Here is a 7439-nt window from a genome sequence, read left to right as displayed (position 1 = left end):
AGCGTTATGTAACCGGCCCGGGGCGAGCGGCGCCCCTGCCCCGCCGCAGCGCCCGCGACGTCACAGCCCGCCGGGATCGTGACGTCACGCCGGGCCCGGCCCCAGCGTTCGGAGCTGAGGTAGGGGCCTCTGCCCGGCTTCTCCGCCGGCGCGGGGCAGCTCGGGCGCTGGAGGGGGCTGCGCGTCAGCGACGCTGCCCAGGCCTGCTCTTCGTGCGCGGCTGCGGGCATCCGCTGCAGAAGGGGGTTATGGTCCCGGAGGGCTCCCCCCGCGCCTGGCACCAGGGAGTCAGGGCTCAGAAATAAGACTGCCAGTGTCCCCTGTGACGTTCACAGCCATGGGTCCTAGTGCAGTGCCCGCCCAGCACAGCGGGGCTAGGAGCCTGCAATAAGATCATCCTGATCCGGGAAGCATTTATTCAACAACAGGAAAGCACGCGTTGGAGGGAAAAAAAGGAAGGCTTCTCCTTACTTTTGAAAATGGGAAACGGAGGCAAAAAGTCACAGGCTCCAACCTTGCAAAGGTTACAGAAACCTGCATGCCAGTTTACCCCCGGGGGGCAGCTGCACCTGTTCGCAAGTCATGGCTGATTTAAAAACAATACATAGAAAAATCACAGAATCCTAGAGAAGGGCTGGAAGGGACCTCCAGAGGTCACGTAATCCAGATCCCTGCCTGAGGCAGGAGCAGCCCTATCCAAACCATGCTATACAACTCTACCTAAGAATACCACCAACCCTGACAACCTGCCACAGGTAAAGCAGGAGGACCACAGCAGCCAGCGTCCTGCTGGGATGTTCTGCATTCTCATTTTTTGAACCTTCGCGCTCCACAAGTTCAGGCTTTTCTCTGCAACTGTGAGAACAAGAAACTTCCTTAGAAACAAGGAAAATGGAGAGTCCCAGGGAACTGCATGACTTCAGGGGCCAGGCCTTTAAGTCACCAACCTCAAGGGACAAGCAAATTGGGACTTTTTGAAAAAAACGCTTCACCATTTAAGTAGCCCTGATGAAATCACACTTGGGTCTCCAGGGACCTACATCAAGCTCATCTTTTTTCTTGAATGACTGCCTCCAAGGCAGAGGAACAACACTATAGGAACACGACGAGAACAAGGAAGTCATTCCAGACTACCGCAAACAGCAACAGGACTGACCATATAAGCATATGCATGTAAAACATGCACGATTCTTCAAAATAGGAACAAAGAGACTGAAAACTACTGACCGTCATAGTAGTTGCTTCCAGTGTCACTCAGGTACCATTTTTGATCAACATATATTCTCCCTTCCTACCTTCTCAAATATGTAACACACCTGTTCACATTAAATATTTTAATACATTATAGAAACAGTGACAAGTAGGGTCTTGTTTTACCAATATGGGAGGGGGTTTTCCATTAACATAACCAGAAAAGGACTCCCAACAACCATGAACATCCTGCAGTTTGGCCTTCAGCAGAGAATTTAGCTATAACCAAACCACCATGTGTTACATGCCTAGGCCTTTTTACATGGTATTAAAGTGGGATAGGTACTGTAGCAAACTCCAGCTGCTGGAAGAAGGGATTTTTTGAACCCAGGGAAAGTATACCAACTGGCAAAGCTTTGACAAAGTCTGTTTTTACATTTATGTGGAGTAAGGTTTTTAAGTCCATAAAATACCATTTTTCCTTTAGCATCTTCATAAGAGTGGGGAAGCAAATTTCACACTTGGGCTGGTTAATTTTCTTGGCAGTGTTGTCAGTTACCAGTATTGGAAAGACAGGCTGCCTGCATATTTGCGCATGCCCCTGGGCATCAATGCATGCTTGTGTGGGGCCTGATGGGAAAGACCTGCAAGAGGAAAAAAATAACAGCTATTGCTGTGTCAAGCTGTAGATGCAGATTTAATGCAGCTTGTCCTCTGGTTTCACTTCCAATTCTTTCCCTGACATTGAAGTTCCCTCATTTCCCTGGCTCCACAAGCGACTGGTAGGGAGGGCCTGGGGGGGGGGGCATGTGTTCCCCCTGGAGATTGGCCCCTGACTTGGCACCGCTCAGGATGGGGCAGTTTTTTTGCCATGTGGGCCAACAGAGTGTTGAGGGGGAGCACTAAGCCACAGCACACAAGTATAGGATATGGGGCTTTTGGCCTCCCCCAGGGCCCGCCCATATATTGTGTCCCCCCCCAGACTCAGGAGGCACTAGTCACCCCTGCCTGGCTCAGTTTCCTCACAGGCATAATCCGGTCAGTGCTTAGCTCCCTAGCTCATTCAAGGTGCATGAGGATTAATTTCAGGGTTGATCACACTGGATATCCACATATAGACCACATGCTTCCGCACTGGCTCCTGGATTTTTACCAGTGAACTGTTAATAGCTCCTTATTTCTATCTTTGCTTTGGGTACTTCTTCCATCTAACTGCCCTTCCTTACCCCACCCTACCAATACACACACACCTAGGTAGGAGTGACAGAGTTCATTTAGAAATATGTTCCATGTGATTGAATAGGACTGATGACCTGGAGGATGGCCAGTCCATCTCTTGCAAAATAAGGGGGTCTACAAGGTTCCTAAGGAAGTTTCCACAGGACTGGTTGATGAGAGTACAGTGCTGGAGTAGTGGCACTTACCCCATTCCACAACTGAGTTTCTCCTCCTTACTCTGGAAGTAGATGACTGATGCTAACTGTATTTATACTATGCATCTCTACTCAAGAGTAGCACAAATGGAAGTAGTGAGTCATTTACTATGAGTCTACCAGATAAGAAGAAAAGATTAGATGCTGATCTCAAGACAAAAAAGTGCTTTCAGAAAGGTTTCCTTCACTGACTACTTGCACTTGCCTATGTTGTGCACATTAAGTGTTGCCTTTAGCGTTAAATAGAGTTGCATTCAAGTTCTCCTGTAACATTACTCACTGTTGATGCATTGTTATCCTTTATTAGCTTTTGATGCAGATTCAATATTAAATGGGGTATAGATTGATCAGATTTTGCTATAGCAAGAGTAGTTTTAGACATGCTTAGTTATACAGTTCATTGTACAGGCAACCAACATGAATTAAACATCTCAGTCATTGTTTTTACAAAACCAGTGCGTTATGCAAACCATAAAAACAATTTCCACCACACCTGTAGAACCAAGAAAGGATTAAAATGAAGTGGGAAAGTAGAGTACTTCTTAGAAAAAGGAGCTCATTCTTGAAATGCGTGCATTTCTTCCAGGAAAACATCTCTCTCTCTCTCACTGAGAAACATTTGTGGTTTGTTTTAATGTGCAGCAGTTTTGAGTGTTTCCTGTGATAGGCAGAATGCCCAAGAGACTGGCGGGAAGCACCAAATACAGCTGCTAGCATGTGAAAGTAGCAATGGCATTACCACCTCTTCGTCTTTAGGCATAGCCTGTGCAGCATCTTTACAACAATGTGGAGGTATTTATCATGTCAAAAGGTAGTTGGGCTACTATTTTTAGTGCAACACACCCACTTATTCATTCTTGGAACTGATGCCAGGTAGGTGTTATACAAATCATGACATTTCTTTGTACATTATTTGCAGACTGATATAAACTCATTATTCAAATGTTACAAGTCACTTGGAAGACTTGCGGAAGTGACTGCAAAGGGAAAGGCAGGGCTTATGTATATCCTGCCAGTGATACACATCTTTGGAATGATATAGGCGTCAACATGGAGGCTTTTCTTGACATAGTAAAGATGTTAAAGAGCTTTACTCTTGACTTAGACCTGCTAGCAGCACCTGATTCTGCATGGACTGTGTAAAAAACACCAGAAGGTGCTACTAAAACTTTTATAGAAAGCTTCTTTCCCTCCTCAAAATTGAGCAAGGGACTCTAGCATTCAAATGCAATGGTGCCATTACTTAAAGGCACAAGTACACAGCTTTATGTGGGACAATAGTTATAATCTTTAATTCTGAGCTCTCAAAAGTGACATTCATGGATAAGTGTGTCATGGTAAAGCTCCCTCAGGTGAACAGCTCCACACTGGACCTACAGTCCAGTCCTATACTTAGACTTTCCCTTGGTCTAACCAGTCTCTCTAGCATCATCTTCTTTATCTTCTGACATTTCCTGGGCAGACTCTTCTATGCCTTCACAGAAGTGAGGTCTCACAATTCAGTTGCTGGAGGACTCCAGCACCTGTTTAGACCCTGCTAAGACCCCCTATCTGCTTATGCCCACATCCTTTCCCAGCTAACCACTCTGTAGATATGACAGTTGAAACGCATAAAACTTCTATGCTGAAAAATGAAGAGATATGGACCCTAACAAAAGAGTAAAACTCCCACTCACTCTTTGGTGCATCAGTCTCCTCACCACTCCGCAATAGTCTTTCGAAACAGATCAGGACCCTCTGAAAGTCCAAGTTCCTCCTTTTGCACAGCCTTCCTTTCTGCTTTTCTTCTTCTCTAAAATTCCTGGTGAGACAATGACAGTCTTCTCTGGTCATGTGATATCCTGATTAGCCCTATCAGATAAATTTGTTGCTTAGTTAGTTATTAGCCTACCTGGATGGACAGAGTTTCTTGGATTGGCCATGGATGTTTCTATTCGAGTAAAAGACCATCCCTCCATCATTACTTCTGTGTTAAAACCCCATAAACAGGCAACAAAGAAGGCAGACTTGCTTTAGAGTAAAAATGGAGTTGTAGTTGGATTAAACTATGTACAGAGAGTTCATAAACTCAAGCAGAATTCATTGGGGAACATGATTTCCAAAATCATCTGGGTCTACACTTATTAAAATAGGAGTTTTTGGACATGAAAGAAATGTAAATTTGAACATATTATTGCAGCCTTAGGAATGGCCCTTAATAAAAGACATTCAAAATAAGGAACAAAGGAAGCACTTTTATGCTTTTCTTTTAGCTGTAACACACATCTTTATGGGCAAGTGATAGAAGAAAGCCTAGCTCACAGTAAAAATTAACACAACTGACTGGCTCTTCAGATTATGCAAGTCACCATAATTTCATAATCCAATAAAGATTTGCCGATTTTAAACACAGTAAGGAACTGGTCCAATTAGTTCTTCAGATACGGGTGAAACAGATTTATTATATCATATGTTACAGACTTTGAAGATTTTTCATATGAAAGGAACATTTCCATGAGTCACATGGTATGTTTTGGAGTGTGTCCACAAAAGTAACACTACCCTGAGTCACATGGCATGTTTGGAGGGGGCCCTGTGAAGCAACAATCTACATTTATATTTTGGAACACTGGGATCTTTTGGCACACTGGAAAAATGTTCATAAAATACACTGATTTTTGTCTTAAAAAAAGCAATTAAATTAAACGGGGAATAACAGTCAAATGCCTTTGTTTTCCCATAGGACTGTATACTGTATTTCCTAGTATTAAATATGACAGTTACTAGGTTAGTTTTAACACTATTACAACTAGCATAAAAAGTCAAAGTAGACTCCACTTTTGCCAGCAGTGAATTTGAACTGCTATATTCATGCAGTGGTTCATTTTATACAGAGATTTTCTTATTCAGTGTGCTCTAAAACACTGATGGTTGATTCTCAGAAAAGGTATTTTTTCTCCATTATGTTAGTCTTGCATTCCAATGCACACAGAGGGACGTGGAGGAGGGAAACTACATTCCACATGTACCAGAAGGCAGAGTGCACGAAGAGCAAAGCACAGGCCAGACCCTTCTAGTCTTGCATCTGTTTTTCACACAAAGAAACCTTATAACCAAACACCAAAAGGTACCATCTGAGGGATGCAGTTATTCCTCCACCCCCATGACACTCTCCACTTATGGGAACAAATGTAGACCTCCAATTCTTGTTAACGATATTCTTTCCCCTGTGTGTTGGTCTTGCTGGTCCTGATCCTGTTTATTTTCTGTCTCCTGCCTTTATACCTTAAGCATTGTGAGAGGACCCAAAAGGCTTTTCTCCTCTCAGTAACTGTAGGAAAAAAGCCCTCTTGGTTGTCAGCAGTATATTAATTATGCTGGAAACTGATAAAAGAAAATAAATAGGCTCAAGAACACTGGAAGCAAATATTCAGGGCTTGTCTTAACTAGAATGCTATACTACTTTAAGTATCTTGGTAAAGTCATAATAGTGAGGATAGGGCTATATAATATGATGGTGTTTTATAGAACACCATCATATTATATAGCCCTATATAATATTATTTTTCTTTCCCATGTGGAAAGAAAAATAAATCATGCCATTATAAAGTAATTTTATGTAGATATTACTATTTCACTAGAGAAAGAAAGAAATTACATCCACTGAGCTGGGGGTTGGCAATTTATGGCCCACAAAGAGATTGGATCAGGTCTGCATTTTCCTGAAGGCGCACCAATTCCCAGCTGATCAATCCAATTTGTTTTGCTAAGGGTGCACTAATCGACTCCGGCTGCTCCACCCTGCACGGAAGCCTTCTCTTCCTCATCTACAGCCATTCTACGGAAGAACAAGAACATGGCTTTCTCTTCCGATAAAACAAAGGTGGAGTTAGTGTTTACTGGCTAATACACAGAAGCAGTGCTGGGAGGAGGTTAAAACAGAGGTCTCTCACTTCCCAGTTGAGTACCTTAACCTCTCAGCAATGCTCCTGCTTCATCCCTTTCTGGGCTGATGAATCTTTCATTCATTTCTTAAGCAGGAAGGGCTGTATTCCAGCCCAGTCTTTCACTTGGTGTCTAGAGCAGTGGTCTCCAAACTTTTTTGATTGCGCACCCCATTAGTAAAAAATTTTTGAGCACCCCCCCCCCAATATATGTATATTTATATAAATATAAATAGAAGTTCTAATATTTTCTTGCTGCACCCCAATGGATCGTCTTGCGCACCCCGTGCAGTACGCGCTCCCCACTTTGGGGACCACTGGTCTACAGCACACTGCTGAAGTATCAGAAATATGATTTGAACCTTCTCAGGCTGAGGAAGGTATTAAACTAGAGTCTCCCACTTCCTGGCCGAGGGATCTGTCCAATAGCCATTACATAAGGTGACCAACCTCATCTTAGCATGGGGCTGCTGCAACTGCATTTTATAAGAAGCCAGACTGTCACTGTGAGGGGAAATGCTCTAAGGCAGCACCTACCAGATGGAAGCCTGTGGGGGATTTAGGCAAAGGAATACTTTGTTTTTGGACCTCAGCTGGGGCTAAGATTAGGCTATGCACCAAGCTGCTCAGCCCTCTCAAAACTGGGACAAGTTCAGGACAGGTGCAGATGCCAGACTCTAGAATCTTGGGGAATTTTTCCAGATGGCAATAAGGTACCTATGGAGGCACCTCAAGGAAAACGCAGCAGCTAAGCGAAGATTTTTACAACTGCAGTTTTAGACTCAGGCAGAATTTAAGTGTCCTGCTCCTTTAGTGGATCTCCTTTAGGCTCTCTGGGTCACCCCCACAAGCTCCATATGGCACTCTCAAAATTTTAGTTTCCTTCCCAATT

At 43.7% G+C, this 7439-nt stretch overlaps 1 long non-coding RNA gene across 1 annotated transcript in view; it reads left to right on the top strand.

Annotated features, from left to right (window-relative positions):
• Positions 1-1060: 1060 nt before the first annotated feature.
• Positions 1061-7439, top strand: part of LOC109298479 — a 28364-nt gene continuing 21985 nt past the window's right edge. Inside the window, exon 1 of the long non-coding RNA XR_002097620.1 lies at positions 1061-1258. This is a non-coding gene — a long non-coding RNA (uncharacterized LOC109298479). The remainder of the gene's footprint in view (positions 1259-7439) is intronic.

Source organism: Gavialis gangeticus, unplaced genomic scaffold (assembly GCF_001723915.1).
Source record: "Gavialis gangeticus isolate Ggan-Ray unplaced genomic scaffold, GavGan_comp1, whole genome shotgun sequence".
NCBI lineage: Eukaryota > Metazoa > Chordata > Crocodylia > Gavialidae > Gavialis > Gavialis gangeticus.
This window is presented reverse-complemented; position numbering and strand designations above follow the sequence as displayed.